We start from the raw sequence: 16,298 nt of genomic DNA on the forward strand, positions 1-16,298 counted from the left end.
GTTTGGTTTGATGACGTCTTGTGTTGGGTTAGACCTCAGTGACCAGCGTTTCTATACACTTGCGTGTGTTATAACGCTTCACAACAACAACACAACTTGGGATCCAGTTTTCTAAGATAACTTTCAAATAGGCACGGCAACTGAAACGCCCTGGGGATGAGGTTGCAAAAGATTGAGGGAAATGGCGGAATTTTCACACGTGTTACAAAGAAGACAAAGTCGAACTTTTTGACTACTGCCTAAACACATGGCAAAAACATCAAAAAATAACTCTATTGATGAAAACTCCTACTTAAAGAATACCTGCTAGGCTCTACATCCCTCTAAAACCTAAATTTTCAAGAAAAACGCAATTGAATGAAGAGGGGAACTTCACTTTCGCTCAAGGAAAGCATGTTTTAGTTTGATTTAATTAAGCAACAACTATCCTCAGATGAATCAAATAGTACAGCAACTTTTTAATTCGGCTTTCGGTGAAGTCCAAAAAATGGGTATTTTCCTAAGGGGTTAACCCATGGGTTTGGTCAAAAAATCCAAAATTTCTTCCAGTTTCTTTTGAAGTAAAATAACATTAGAAATGACGTTTAGTGATCTTCTAGCTAGAAACTAAGCTTTTTGAAACAGTACACATGACAATTTTGTCAAGTCCAAAAAAAGGGTGTTTTCCAAATGGGTTAACCCATGGTTTCGGTCAAAAAATCCAAAATTTTTTCTAGCTTGTTTTTAAGTAAAATAAGCGTAAAAATAATGTTTAGCTATGGTCTAGAAAGAAAACAAGCTTTTCATCACGATAAAAATGTCAGTTTTGTAAGGTCCAAAACATGGTCAAAAAATCCAAATTTTTTTCTAGTTGTTTTTGAGTAAAATTACCCTGCGAACAGTCTTCTTCGATCTTATCTAGGAAAGATCGAATCGAAGCGACTCTGCTAGCAGGGTAATCCAGAACAGGTCTATTGTCGGTAAATACAACTTGCTCAAGAGAAATTCCCTCAGAACGATTAAATTAACTGCAAAAACCGTGGACGAAGATCCTGCTAGTTGTAAACGTTGGATCTCTAGAAAAGAGATCTAATCACAGAACGATACTCTTCCTCCATAAAACAAAAAACAACAGAATGGGTATTTTAATGGTGACAGCAGACATACTGTATGTACACCCCATTCGCCAATCAAATTTAGGGAAAGTTCATTTAATATGACAAGGGGGGGGGATGAAGATATTGAAACTCGAAGCTTGAAATTTTAGCAGCCCCCCTCGCTAGCGGTTCAATTTTTTCGGAGCCCCCTCCTTGGTAGTCGAAAAAATGTCAGAGCCCCCCCCCCCCCCCTCCTCCTTCAATTCCTTTGCTCCCCTGAAAAAAGATCGCTTGACTGTATTAAATATATTTACCGTTATCGTCTTCAATGGTTTATACTATGACAAACTTGAGATACAGTTGTGATACAATTTTCTAAAGCATTTTTGGGATGAACAAGAGTGTAATAATTACTGAGACTACATTTGTTATATCTGTAAACCACGTGATATAACTGAGTTGCACAGGTCATTAAATTGTTGAGTTGAAAACCATCCGATCTGTATGATGATGTCATGTGTTGGTTTTGAAGTATACAAATTTTCGGAGCCCCCCCTCCTAGCGCAACAATTTTTTCAGAGCCCCCCCTTCGGGTGCCTAAAAATTTTCGGAGCCCCCCCTCAATATCTTCATCCCCCCCCCCTTGTCATATTAAATGAACTTTCCCTTAGAAACAAGGACGCAACTGGAGCCAAAATGGATCCCATAATTGTTTCTTGGATCATTGGGGACTGAGGATGATGCACAGATCAGCTATTAGCCACTTTTTCCCGCCCTACTAACAGTCCCAGAAAACTTTGCGCAAGTTAAGGGCATGACTACTGTTTTATGCTAATCCGCTATCCATTTCTCTCAGTTTTACCTTTCTAAAAGCTGTTTTTAATTCACAGTCCGTCACGGTCTTTGTTTTATACCCATTCCGCAGTCCGCGGTCCGTGGTCCGCAGTCCACAGACCATATTTTATTCTGACCGCGCAGATTGCAGAGAGGATCAAAGGACCAAGTCCTTCATCCTCTCTTACCGCAATACACTACCCGTTCTCTGTATATAGCTCCCATCTCACCTCGCCATCCATGGAAAGTGCCGGCTAAGGCCGAAAACCAGATCTAGGTCGCCCAGTCGGGCGCTGGGGCTTAGGGCCGTTTCAAAGGTCGTGCTAGAATTTACGGCACAATAAGTAATAGGGCATCCACAGGAAAAAATAACAGATTCCCATTTTTGGATATTTTAGGGTATTTAAAGAATACCCATAAAAATCCCAAATTTGGAAGAGTGAGACAAGTCCCAATCAGGGAACTTGGTTGGGAATTCCCTGGTTGGGACTTGTCTCACTTTGCCAAATTTGGGATTTTTATGGGTATTCTTTAAATACCCTAAAATATCCGAAAATGGGAATCTGTTATTTTTTTCCTGTGATCGTGGTAAAAAAGGCACTTGAACCCAAGACTGCTGGACTTCAATTCCAGTGCCTTTATCATCAGCAACTATGCAGATTAAAAGTATCTAGCTAGAAACTAACAGTTGGTGCTGCCTCCTGCCCTGTACAAGAATACCACCCATCAACACGATTTCCTTCGCTATTCTTGAGCAGTCTAGAGTTATTCTCAGTTTTGTTTTTGCGGGCCAAGCTGGGCGAGTGCGTTGCATTGTGATTAACACCAATTTCGCCCCCTCTCAAATGATTGACGGAACAGAAAAACCCATTCGAAGTTTGCAAACGTGCAGCGTGATACAACGAATTTGGGTATAAAACAGTCGAGTCATTATCCTCGCCGTTGTCAGCGGTTCACTCCCAATGTCAGGACTTTGCCAGGAATTCCCTGTTATACCCGTGGTCAATTGAAAATACTGTTGGTGTGATTTTGAGTGGTGCACGCGTGATGCTTGTTTGTGATCGGTGTGCCCGTGTCCAGCAAACCTGGAGGCCACAACCCCTTAGGACACCTCATGAAGTTTACACAACGTAGCATTCCTTGTCGCTTCGATTTCGAGCTGAAAACGCACGTGGCATCAATTGCAACTGTAACTTGTCATGTCCGACGAAAAGTTTCCACGGAACGAAGAGAATATGTCAGGTAACCTTTAATATTTATATTGTCGGTGTTGTTTCAATGCATTCACCCCTGAGTCTCCACTCCCGGTCAATACTGACAGTAAACCGTTTAATGCAGAAGCAACATTAACAAGCACAAGTAGTACAGCCTTCTTTGCGTTTCCACTTTGCAGTCCGGTTGTGTCCTTGGAGGACTTCGTAAACTCCTTTTGCGTTATTCATAAAATCCGTTTGCAAACGACAAGATTACTTTTTGTAGGGAAAATCTTGCTCGTGTAACCTACGTTTTTTGGCGGCTTACTAGCCGAACTGGGAACCAAAAGCAAACATGGCGATGATCGCTGAAAGGTTTCGGATTTTTTACGGATTCAAGTCTATCCGTTTAAAAGGGAAACGCACATTTGAAAAGGTGCTTAATGAACCGAAAAAGGGTTTAAAAACTTTGATGTTTCCTGTGGGATTGAGAAACGAGGCAGTTTTTCAATGTCTGTATTTTTTACTTGTTTTTCAGGTACTTCACGTGAGTTCTGTGTCCAGTGTAGCTGCAGAGCGACAACTACCTGGGCCGTTTGCGCAGGTGAGGTTAAAGTAAGAGACATTCCAACCCCTTCTGAGGGAAAATTGGGAGGATTTTGTTAGCCCCAAAGGAGCTAAGCGGGGGAGGGTGGGTTATGATAGCATGCCCCCCCCCCCCCGCAGGAAATTTTGCAAATTTAGGTTCTCTCGTCCTACATTTTGCACAAAATATGTACATGCATGACTTATTATAGACAGCAGTTTATTTAGAATCACATTATTAGATTTACTTGCCCACTGGACAGGTGGGTTTCAATTTTTTTCCTGCGCTGGTTAAGCAACTTTCAAGCAACACTGTATCATTATTAGTAACAAATCAGTCATCTACAGTAATTCTCAAGATAAACAGAATAAATCTGATGCAGAAACCTGAGTTGCCTTAAAAACAATGTATTGAATATGTTATTTTAGTATATACTAAAACAGTGGATAGTGTTTTTCACGCGCTCTGATTGGCTACTCAATCAGTGAATATCCCGCACTATCCACTGATTCACCTCCAGTTCCTCCGAGTGAACAACACCAAACTCACGTAAAATGCGAGCAAAATGCCTTCTTGGTTTGCTGCCATGACAAACAAAGAAATTTCACAACTAATCAAGCAAGCTGTTCCCGAAATACATGAAGATGACGAAGTTCGGTTTGGAAGTTTTAACAGGTAAAGCTTTGTCTTTTTGACTCAAATTTATCAATAAAACTAGTGAAAAAGTTTTTTGTTTACAAATGTGACCCTTCATGCGAAAAGGGGGCTTATGGATTTCACTAAAAACCGTGAATTTTTTTCACGGTTACGGTGCGTGAATTAGAGTTTTCACGGCGTGAATTTCAAATTCCACGCCCGTTCACTCCTTGCGAGAATTTTTCACTCTTGGCGTGAAACTGATCATGTTGCGAAAGATCAGTGAAGACTTCCACGCCGTGATTATTTCACCGGTGTAAACTTTCACGCCGTGAAATTAAGAGTGAACACATTTTCACGCCGTGAAACATGTCGGGGGTGAATGAAATCTAACCTTTTTTTTTTGTTTTGTGTTTTTTCTCGCCCCTTTTCGAACTGGAAAAAAAACGAGAATACCTGGTCACGTCAAGCTAAATTTGTGGAAGTTGATCCCACGCAAAAAATAGCTCATGACAAAAATATATAAAAAAAGCGTATTCAGACTATTCCGTGTTCAGGCCTGTAAAGCCACAAATCACAATCAAACTAGTCACAATTTCTTGTCGATATTTTTATGTGTTCATGGCAAGTATTTTATTAGATATGCACGACCGGAACTGCGTGTGTTTCATGTCAATTTGCATTGTTTACATTGTCTGTAACTGCAACAGTCGGTGACCTTTGGCTCTTTTTTTTTCTTCTCCTCAACCTGCAAATTTTCCCAATGTCGATGTCAGAGACGATTAGTTAATAACCACACATGGCAAGGTTTTCACTCAAGAAACCTAACGAAATTCTTTGCGGAAAGACTAACTATTTCTGATTACTGCCATTCCTAAAACCGGGATAATTGTCGTCTGTGTCGACGCGCATTGCAGTGAAGTGACTGATCTTATCTGGAGTTTTGTAGCCCCATCATCATCCATCACACGTGCAAACTCTACTTGATTTATCATGCTCCATTTCAAGTTCCTTGTCTCATTGCTAAATGTTATACTCAAAATTTCGCCGTTACAACGATCTGAACAGAAGGGTAAAAATGAAATAAATCCAAAAGATATCACGCAATATCAAAACATGCGTTACATATTTCTTCATCTTGTCGCCACCGAGTCTAGCATTTGCATAACTTGGTGGAAGAGATAAAAGCTTCTAAATTCTTTTAAATTTTAAACGATACTTTGGTTGTAAATTTAGAGAATACAAAGACGGAATCATGCAGTTGTTGATTATCTTCGGCGATCTTCGGTGTCTTTTTTTTAGCGATTTCATTTGTTTTGCCGAAAATCAAAAATCAAAAAGTACTGACCAGTACATGTTACATTCATCTGGGCAAATAAAGGCTTGCATGACATCTAAACAGTACACTTTTGAAAACAATGACTGTTGGAAGATTTTCACGGCGTGAAATTAAATTTCACGGTGACTGAAATTTTTCACGGCATAAAATATTTTCACGGCCATTATAAACTTTTTCACTGCGTGAAATTTTCACGGTAGCCGTGAATTTTTCACGGTGTGTTCACGGCGTGAAAGAGAAATTTCACTCACATTCCAAAAATTTTTCTTACTTTCATTTCACGGCCTGGATCGTGAAAATAGGCATAGCGTGAAATTTAGATAAGCCCCCAAGTCGTGTGAAGGGTCACAAATGCAAATTGAGCTTAAGTCTTGCGTTACTTTATTTAGTTGAGTTGTTCGTAAATAAGCTTTAAACTAAATTTAATAATCCCTTTTTTACAGAATGATTTCAAATACAAAAAGAATTCACAACTCCTTTTGAAGAAATTTCCCCGCAAGAGCTAAACGAATGCCTTCAAAACTTTTGTTTGTCAGCAAGAAAAAGCGACAGCCGCGACTGTTCTGTCATTATGTACCAAAATAATATTGTAATCATTGGCAACAGTGTTTGAGTTAAAAATCATCATTTTTGTGTTCAATTATCTCACTGTCTTAGTATAATTATACTAAAACAATAATCATTCACCTCAGTGTCGGTGGCTAGTGGTAGATAATTACCTTGCTGCTTCGCAGCTTGGTAAATAGCAACACTAGCCACCTCCAGTTCGGTGAATAATTGTTATTTAGTTAGTAATTATAACCTAATACCTAATAGAAGTGATAAGCTGATAGTAAAAAAACACATTTAATTTTCCAGACAAATGTCTGTGCGTGGGAAATCGGACATGAAACACGTAATCCTCAAAGGCTAGCGGCATGCAAACCTGAACCAAAGGCGTGGGTTAACCATGAAGAGGTAGGTAACTCATCCTACATGGGTGTAGACATAACTGGATCCCCTTTTGGATCCCTTTGTGGGCCACTCATTTTTTCATATAACTCGTTTCTTATGCGCTAATGAAAATCGCTAAATGCTAATGCGAAGAACAATGGAGAAGGCAAACTGGACACTTTTTCAAATTCTTAATTGAAAGAGGGTTGGATTCATGTTGGCTGTTGATTTTACGTGCAGATGCCGGAGTTTCATCCGTGTTTCTCCCGAGCAAATGTTAAGATACCTAAAATACTGCTGGATTTTTCCTCACTATAAAAACTGAAAGCTGTCAAACAAATGATGCTGCAATTTTTCAGTCTGGCTGTGGTAACTGAAAAGACCACAAAAATCAGGAAAAAGGCAAGTATATTTAAAAGTACTGCTGTTACCTAGTACAGAATATTCTTGATTCAGATAACTATCATTTGTTTTGGAAAAGTGCATCACATTCCAACGTGAGTACAAAAGCTGGTCATTAAACAATATTGTGTGCCTAGTTCTCATATAAGAAACGGATTATAGGAAATTGCACCTTTATAATATAAAGAAATAACAAAAATAAACTAATTTTAAAAAGCAAGCAAGCAAATAATTAAGTCCCATACCTTCATTGTCTCTTGCTTTTTTTACTATGAGCCTCGAAAGGTGACCTAGTTCTCATATAAGAAACGGATTATAGGAAATTGCACCTATATAATATAAAGAAATAACAAAAATTAACTAATTTTAAAAAGCAAGAAAGCAAATAATTAAGTCCCATACCTTCATTGTCTCTTGCTTTTTTTACTATGAGCCTCGAAAGGTGACTGCAGAAAGTGCTTGCCAGATACTCATTAATTTTCCAAGGTTGTTCTAAGGCTGACCACCTACTATATCTATTATCATCAGTATCTGCAAGACTTTGCGTGTTGTTAATGCGATGACTGCTTGCGACTTGGCTCGCAACTGCTATGAGTGCTACTAATACAAACTCCAGTAAAACTATTTGCTGTACAAGAAACAATGAAATAGACCAATTACAGGTATTTTTAGGTGACAATCAGCATATGAGGATGAAGAAGCTTGAGAAAAATTATGAGAAAATTATGTTAGCTTCATAAGTGAAAATATCATGGTTGCTATGGTTACATTATAAATCATGCCTTTCACACCAAAAAAGCGTTAGTGGTTTGGCATTCCCTGTACAGCATCTAATAACCTCAAGGACACCGTTAGCTAATAATTAACCACGGAGGTGATACCTTACACTACTGGTTACAGGAGTAATGTCATCTGCAAAAGAACCAGCTACATTCAAACTAAATACCACGTGAACTTTGATTACTTCATTTTAGTTAGAACATGTTACAAGAAAGCTTAGAACATGATCAAATTTAATATGATGGATCAAATGTGTAATAAAGCAACAGCTAGATAACCGATAGTTTACTCAAAAGCTGATGACAATTGTATTACACTGTAAGAAAAACTATGACGTAAGCCGTGAAAAAAAGCATTTAGCCCACTGTAGATAAAAGATGGTCAATACAAAAAATAATGCTTGTTTTGAAGACTGGTAACAGTGAAACAGCTGATAGCTTGCTCAACGGAGAAGCTGACGTTTGATATTAATTTTATATTTTGATATTTATATTTTCCCCCTGGAAAAAACTCTGTAAGCAACCCTTAACTCCCTAGGAAATTGCCTCCTTTAGGACTCCCTCCCCCCGGAATTTCCGTTGCCTTTCGTGGGGAATTATGGATATTTTCTGGAACTACACACTACACTTATCAAAGGGAGGCTATAGATGAAAAAAAGATTTTTAAAATTCTCCAGCAAATCAACCTTCTTACAGGACAGAAATTTACAAATACAACTACTACAAATGCAAACTACAAATATACAACTACTACAAATGTCTCCGTTCACAGTGCTCATGGGCTACTGATTCAGATACATTCACTTTTTGTCTTTTTTGTAGGAATAAAATGGTGGGAATGATGATACATGTCCAGTTGAAAGATGCATCAGATTTCAACATGTCCATATGAGAAAGTTTGACAGGGACAGAAGGAACTAATAACTTTCCAACTTCTGGTAGGTTTAACCCATAAAACTCTAATGAGCGTTAGTCTAAATAAAGGATATTTGGGGACCAAACGAGGAAACTCAGTATGATTCACACCCACGTATGACCTTCAAGTTAGATCTGCTTTTGCTCTACTGATTAAAGCTGTGAACCCTGCATACAGCAAGTCGTGGGCAATATTGTGTGGCGGACGGCGTAGAGGGAAAAACCTTTAACCCTTCAAACCGTAAGATCAAAATTTGAATTCTCATTTGTTGCCCCTATTCATTTCCCATAGATGTAGTAGGCAGAAGTTGATAAAATATCAAGCAAATTTATCTTATAGGTGATCATGTCCGTAATTCTCATAACCACTCTGTTTTACAAAGCATTGATATCAGTTACAAACAGAAATTTCATACTGGCCACTCTTAGGGCTTAAAGGGTTAAACGTTCATATCTAATAATCTATTATCTGCCATAGCACTGTGTATCAAATGATAAAACATACAATTATCTATGGAGCTACGAAAAATCCAATAAACCCCAAGCAGCGTTATCGCTACTTTATGTAGATAGATAACTTAGATAACTTTATTTAAACACGGTTAAAATTCCTTCAGCATGTATAAAAAATCTAAGATCTATAATACCTAACTAAACTAACTCTGATTAAAAATATATTCATAAAATTTTAACTACCTAGCTATTTACAAATAAAAGCTGCTTTTCAAGGATGCCGTGTAAAACTGTATTAATGTATGATCTCATTCAAAACTGTTGCGACACAGTTTGCGTTTAAAATCATGTAAAGAATCTGCAGATCTTAAATCATGGGATAGGCTGTTCCACAGCTTAGCTCCGCTATAGGAGAAACTTTTCTTGAAATAATTGGTACGGGGTAGTGGAAGGACTAATTTATTTTCAGTATTCCTCAATCGATAAGAAGTTATTTCGTCACGAGATACAAATTTAGATGTTAGATAGCCGGGAGTCATCCCATGTAGGAGTGAATTTCGTTCTCGGCATCGACAAGTGAGTGCTTTGAGTTTGCAAGTCTTCCGCTTCCTAGATTTCCGCCATTTCACCTTAATGTCTTCTCCTTTTCTGTTCCATTACAGAGCACATCAACATTTTTTACCCCAATCTAAAATTATTAACGCGGGCAACGGGAATCCTGGTTTGTCTGGGAACTGATTTTTTGTGTAAAATCGACAGGGTGTATAGGCGTTGAGACGTATCTTGCGTAAACCGCTGACACTCAAAACCGATATTACACAGAAAACCAGGGAACAGAGAAACGTAGGGATACCACTCTAAAATTATTAACGCGGGCAACGGGAATCCTGGTTTGTTTGGGAACTGATTTTTTGTGTAAAATCGACAGGGTGTATAGGCGTTGAGACGTATCTTGCGTAAACCGCTGACACTCAAAACCGATATTACACAAAAAACCAGGGAACAGAGAAACGTAGGGATACCAATCTAAAATTATTAACGCGGGCAACGGGAATCCTGGTTTGTTTGGGAACTGATTTTTTGTGTAAAATCGACGGGGTGTATAGGCGTTGAGACGTATCTTGCGTAAACCGCTGACACTCAAAACCGATATTACACAAAAAATCAGGGAACAGAGAAACCTAGGGATACCAATCTACAATTATTAACGCGGGCAACGGGAATCCTGGTTTGTTTGGGAACTGATTTTTTGTGTAAAATCGACGGGGTGTATAGGCGTTGAGACGTATCTTGCGTAAACCGCTGACACTCAAAACCGATATTACACAAAAAATCAGGGAACAGAGAAACATAGGGATACCAATCTAAAATTATCAACGCGGGCAACGGGAATCCTGGTTTGTTTGGGAACTGATTTTTTGTGTAAAATCGACGGGGTGTATAGGCGTTGAGACGCATCTTGCGTAAACCGCTGACACTCAAAACCGATATTACACAAAAAATCAGGGAACAGAGAAACGTAGGGATACTACTCTAACTCGGGTACTTTTCAAATTGGAAACGTTATGCTAGCTTCATACTTTCTTCCTATCTCTACAGGCGATGGTAGCACGCTTTGGGATTGCCAAGCAAACTCTATTGATCATAATTATTTCTTCCGCTTTCTTTTTTAAAGAGAGGGCGGTCCACACTACTACAATCTAAAATTATCAACGCGGACAACGGGAATCCTGGTTTGTTTGGGAACTGATTTTTTGTGTAAAATCGACGGGGTGTATAGGCGTTGAGACGTATCTTGCGTAAACCGCTGACACTCAAAACCGATATTACACAAAAAATCAGGGAACAGAGAAACGTAGGGATACCAATCTAAAATTATTAATGCGGGCAACGGGAATCCTGGTTTGTTTGGGAACTGATTTTTTGTGGAAATTCGACGGAATGTATAGGCGTTGAAACGTATTTTGGGTGAACCGCTGACACTCGAACCGATAACACAATAAATCAGGGAACAGAGAAACGTAGGGATACCAATATTGGAAACTTATGCTAACTTCTTACTTTCTTCCATCTCTACAGGTGAGGGTAGCACGCTTTGGGATTGCCAAATATACTATATTGATCATGATTCTTTTTTTTCCACTTTCCTAGATTTCTAACGTTTTCCCTTTTATCACTAGTATTTTTGTTTTAGATCGTCCACAACACTGGACTTTGTAGGCTTTGACTTTTATTCAGTCTTTCAGGGTCAAAGCAAAGATGTGCATAATTTAGGCTTAAAATTATTGGGCAGAGATTAGAATCCTGGACCCTGACTGACCACACACTGCTGCTTTTGCTTCAACTTCTGTATCTTCCAGTGGTGAGTATATCACGTTATGAATTTCTTTTAATTTTCCTTTTTAATATCGAGTCATTTTGAAGAAGCGACTTTTTAAAACATTTAGCTTTAAAAAATTGCGAAAAAACTTTTCTTAAAAACATTTAGTAAATTTTAAAAAAGGTAAAAAATACACGACTTTTCGACGTTACCGGACGTCATTATCAAGTGAAAAGAGATGCAATATGAATGTTCTATAAATACGAGAAAAACATTAGTTGATTAAAAGGAAAGTAGCATATAAAAATGTTGCAAGTCAAACAAAGAGGTTAGAACTGATGGACTCACTCTGAGTGTTGAGGCTAGGCCTCAGTTCTTTGATGAATAGCATTTCGTAAACGAGGCAGTCAAATTTCTCGTGGCATTTCTTGAGAACGCGACATTGGCCCTCATTGAGAAGACTTTTGTCACTGTGCGCTTCTAATAAATGTTTACCGATAGCTGAATACTTGTTTTCGGCAATGCTTTGTTGAAGGTGTCGGGCTGTGTAGCCAACATAATCTGCATCACACAGATCACGTGCAAATTTGTAAACAACGCATTGCTGACTTGCAAAACTCGGCTTAATTTCTTTAGGCTTAAGATCTTGCTCCAATTTTTTGCTCACAAAAATAAGCTCATAAATTCTACCGTTAATATGTTTATTCAGAATATTGCAACTAAGCCAGAAAAGAAAACCGACGAAGGCAACACGATCAGCATAGTTCTTCCATTCAAAGATCAGATAGCCGCTAACGCATTGCATAGGCAATTGTGTGATCTCAGCAATAAGATTGCCATCACTTTACAGCCTCCTCTTAGGAAAAAATGCGGAAGAGGAGCGTCCGTAAACAGCCTAAACAATCTTCCCTTGCACTGAACTTGTGGAAGAATTATGCGATATCAGCCAGGACCCATAAAACTGTTATTCTTACCTTAAATTCTCCTTTTTATTGCCAATACAGCTAATCAAATCAATTGTGGTGGTTAGTGTCCAATTGCTATTTTAGATCTGAGACTAAGTGGGCAGTTTACAGAGTTTTAAAAGCTAATTTATAATGCTTCCTTGTTTTATGACGATCTGCCAAAGCAAAAGGACAAGAGTAAGAAAGTGGAAGAGGAAGATTAGTAAACTGGACAAGGACATCAGGGATAAAACATTGGCCACACCGAATCGAAGTAAGTTTACAAGTCTTTCGCCAAGAAAAATAACGGAAAAACCTTACTCAGTAAAATGTCTGTCAAAAGGCCGGGAGAGGCTTTTTTCCAGTCACTGTTGAAGGAGAAATACCAAGGAGAAGAGAGGCCATTGCTGGTTTGCACGTGACGTCACGGCGGCCATATTGGAGGTCAAGAACAAAAGCATTTCTCTCCTCTGGTAACTTAACTCTGTTTTCATGTAAATTCTTCAAGAAAAATTCTATTGTGTTGACCTTCAACATGGCTGCCTTGTCACGTGGCTGCAAACCAAGAATTGGAGAGGGTTGCTTGATACATTCTGTTGAAGGGGGTGAAAAGATTACACCAACGTTTCAATTTAGCGGCCCTGCAGACCAAAGTCTGATTCAGCCTTTCATGGAGCCATTTGAACTCAATTTCAACCAAAAAGAGCCCTTTAAAAAGCCTATTCCAGCCCATCCTGGGACGTATTTCAATCCTTGGGTCCAAATTAGCCCTAGATAATCGTACTGTATTGTTGTTGATAATTCATGTTAACGTAACGTTCACCACATAACCTATGCCAACTACCAATAGATGTGGTTAACACTGGATGCTCATATACGGCCATTTACATTCTTAACATCCGATAATTAATGGACAATTCTAATTTTCTTTCTCCTAATTAACAGCCAAACAAGGAAAGAGAACCCTGAGCCCCAATATAGTGTCGCATCTAACAGAGAAGCGGAACTTATCAGAATTGTTGTTCTGTGAAATAAAACTGGACTGTAAGAACAAGGCACTGAATGTGGAACAGAAAGATTGGACCCTAAAGAGCAGTGAATGAATATGCAACTTTAAATGCTGCAGGAATTTATGTCCTCTTCAAAACCATATCAGCAGATGCGATCAAGATTAACTCACTTTTACAGAAAACATTTCGATAAATATAGGATGCTTCAAAAGTAACCTTCGTTTTAGGCGGCCGTTTCTTTTTACCACGTAAAAGTCCCGTAGGAAGGACTATGGAGCTTGAGCCTTGGTTCCTACCCAGATTTCCTGCCCGCATTTCTTCCCCTCGGGGTTTTTTGCAATAGGGCAGGTTTTTTCTGGCCTCCGTCTGACCGCTTTTATTTCAGTTCTAAGCGGTAGCTCAACTCTGCGAGATTTTAGTCTTGCTTTGTTTTTTAGCAATATCTTTCAATTTACTCTGAGGTCAGTTGACCCAGAATAGGTTATAAGTTTTGGCGACATAAATTAAGATTGACTTTAGAATGTACACCTCCAGCCAGGGATGTGAACTGTATAATATGCCCATGGCTATTTGTCTGTGTGCTTGGTTGGGTACATGAGTAATAGCAGTGCTTTGGGAAAGACAGAGAAAACTTGACTTACTACACGTACACTAGTTGGCTATATCGTATAGCAGGGATGGTTCTTTCCAAGCCCTCCAAAAATAAACGTATATGCTTAGACACTATGTCTAAATTTAAAATAACCATTATTTAACAGTTGTAACTTTGTACATTAGTTCAAAAAATTGAAATTAAAAATGTTTTCCTTCATTGAAGCCTGAGAAAACAGCCGACATTTGGCGACGCTACCACTGGTTTCCTCGCCAAATGACCTCTGAGAATTGAGCGCAGAAATTCCATACTGATGAGGCGTCATTGGCCAGACCTGGGTAGTGCTTCTGATTGGTCGTTCCACGTGGGAAATTTGATTCAACCAATGAGAAGCACTATCCAGATCTGGGTAGTGACGCGTCATCAGTATGGAATTTCTGTGCTCGTTTCTCAGACGTCATTTGGCGGGAAAACCAGTGGTAGCGTCGCCAAATGTCGGCTGTTTCTCGGGCTACCTTCATTGGTGTATATTTGTTGTTTACTTCACATATACGGTCACATATACGCATACTCGAGCGAGTGCAATCTTCAAAGACATTGCAATCGTTCTCAAACCCTAGGTTTACGATCAGTGCATCTTACCAACAGTCACCTACAGATAAGTGACCTGGAATCTTACGAAACAACAAATCTTGAAACTCAGAACTATGCAGAGAGCGCATGTGAGAATCATGGCGAGATCGTAAAACAGCTCATTGGATCCGAGAAGAAACCAAAGTACCAGATATCATGGAAATAATAAGCACACTCAAATGGAACTGGGCTGGTTATTTGGCGAGAAGAACAGACAACCGTTGGACAATCAGCATTACGTTCAGGACGCGCCTAGGACATATAAGGAACTGAGGAAAACCAAGGACGAGATGAAGGGAAGACTTAGATGGTTTCCAAAACCTGTAACCGTGTCGCACAAAAAGTAGTTCAGTAGAGGTCAGTGTCGAAGGCCTACGTCTAACGACCGACGTTCTACGGCTGAAACTGAACTGAACACAACCGTAAGTTAACATAAGCAACAAGCATTCAACAAACAGCACAGTCCTTTTTCAAGAAAAATATGGCATCGGGTGTGGTCATGATATTAACACCTACACAACGTACAATCATTCTACCACCTCGAATTCAACAGATTCTTGAACTTTTGCTCAAGCTTCTCTTTAAAAGTTCTTGGTCTTGATGGATTTGTGCAACCTCAGTAAGCACCCGAGATATGTTGACGAACAGGAGCTTGAAGAGTTTCAGGCATATTGGACGGAAAATATTTCTGATAGTGCAAACGTCAGTCGGAGCATTTGAAGTAAATTGCTTTCACATAATATATAAAATCATCATAGTGGCAACCAGCGAAAGGTTTCTAAAGAAGGGCTATAAAGCCATAGGGGCAAACAATATTCGCTAAGTAAGCAAGAATTCTAAATTCTAAGAAGTAATAATTGAAGACGTTTTTGACAGAAAAGAATCGTTTTCTCGCCTATGAAAACATGCATTTCAGATAGTCGCAAAATTTTGGTTAAAAAAATTCAATCTTTTTCATTTTATGTGTTTGAGAAAAACTGCCTAGAAATAATAGCTCTAAAGGTTTCGATAGACAAAAAAACCGTTTCTACCCTTTAAAAACTATACACTTCATACAGTGGCAAATTTGCCTATTTTCCAAAGGGATTAAACTAGCATTTTCTTCATCTTCTGTTTTTGGGCAAAAATGATCTTGACAATAATGTTTGAAGATCTTTTAGATAGAAAAGAATCTATTCTAGCCTATAAAAATATGCACTTCAGATGGTCACATTTTTCAATATTTTCCAAAGGGGTTACCCCTTAATTTTGGTCAAAAAATAAAACTTTTTTCATTTCCTGTTTTTGGGTAAAAATGATCTTGAAATAATGTTTGGAAATCTTTTCGATAGAAAAGAATCGTTACTAGCCTATAGAAATATGCACTTCAGAAAGTCGCATGTTTGCATATTTTCCAAAGAAGAAAACCCATGATTTGGTCAAGAAATGGGATGTTTTTTCATGTTCTCTTATTGGGCAAAAAATGAAAATCGTCAAATAATGTTTAGAAATTTTTTCAAAACGTAGGAGTGGTTTCTGGCCTAAAAAAATATGCAGTTCCAAGGGGGTTAACCCATGGTTTTGGTCAAAAAAACCAAAATTTTTTGGAATTTGTTTTTTAGTAAAATAGGCTTAGAAATAATGTTACGCTCTCGTAAAGAGACAAAAATAAGC

The 16,298-nt window shown here is 38.6% G+C and overlaps 1 long non-coding RNA gene across 1 annotated transcript; it reads left to right on the plus strand.

Annotated features, from left to right (window-relative positions):
- The first annotated feature begins 10,732 nt into the window (after positions 1–10,732).
- LOC140924452 (uncharacterized) lies at positions 10,733–14,271 on the plus strand. The gene is made up of 3 exons (XR_012164285.1): positions 10,733–11,508; positions 12,596–12,684; positions 13,356–14,271. It is a non-coding gene; the product is annotated as an uncharacterized lncRNA (long non-coding RNA).
- Positions 14,272–16,298: the final 2,027 nt, after the last annotated feature.

Source organism: Porites lutea, chromosome 14 (assembly GCF_958299795.1).
Source record: "Porites lutea chromosome 14, jaPorLute2.1, whole genome shotgun sequence".
Classification (NCBI taxonomy): domain Eukaryota; kingdom Metazoa; phylum Cnidaria; class Anthozoa; order Scleractinia; family Poritidae; genus Porites; species Porites lutea.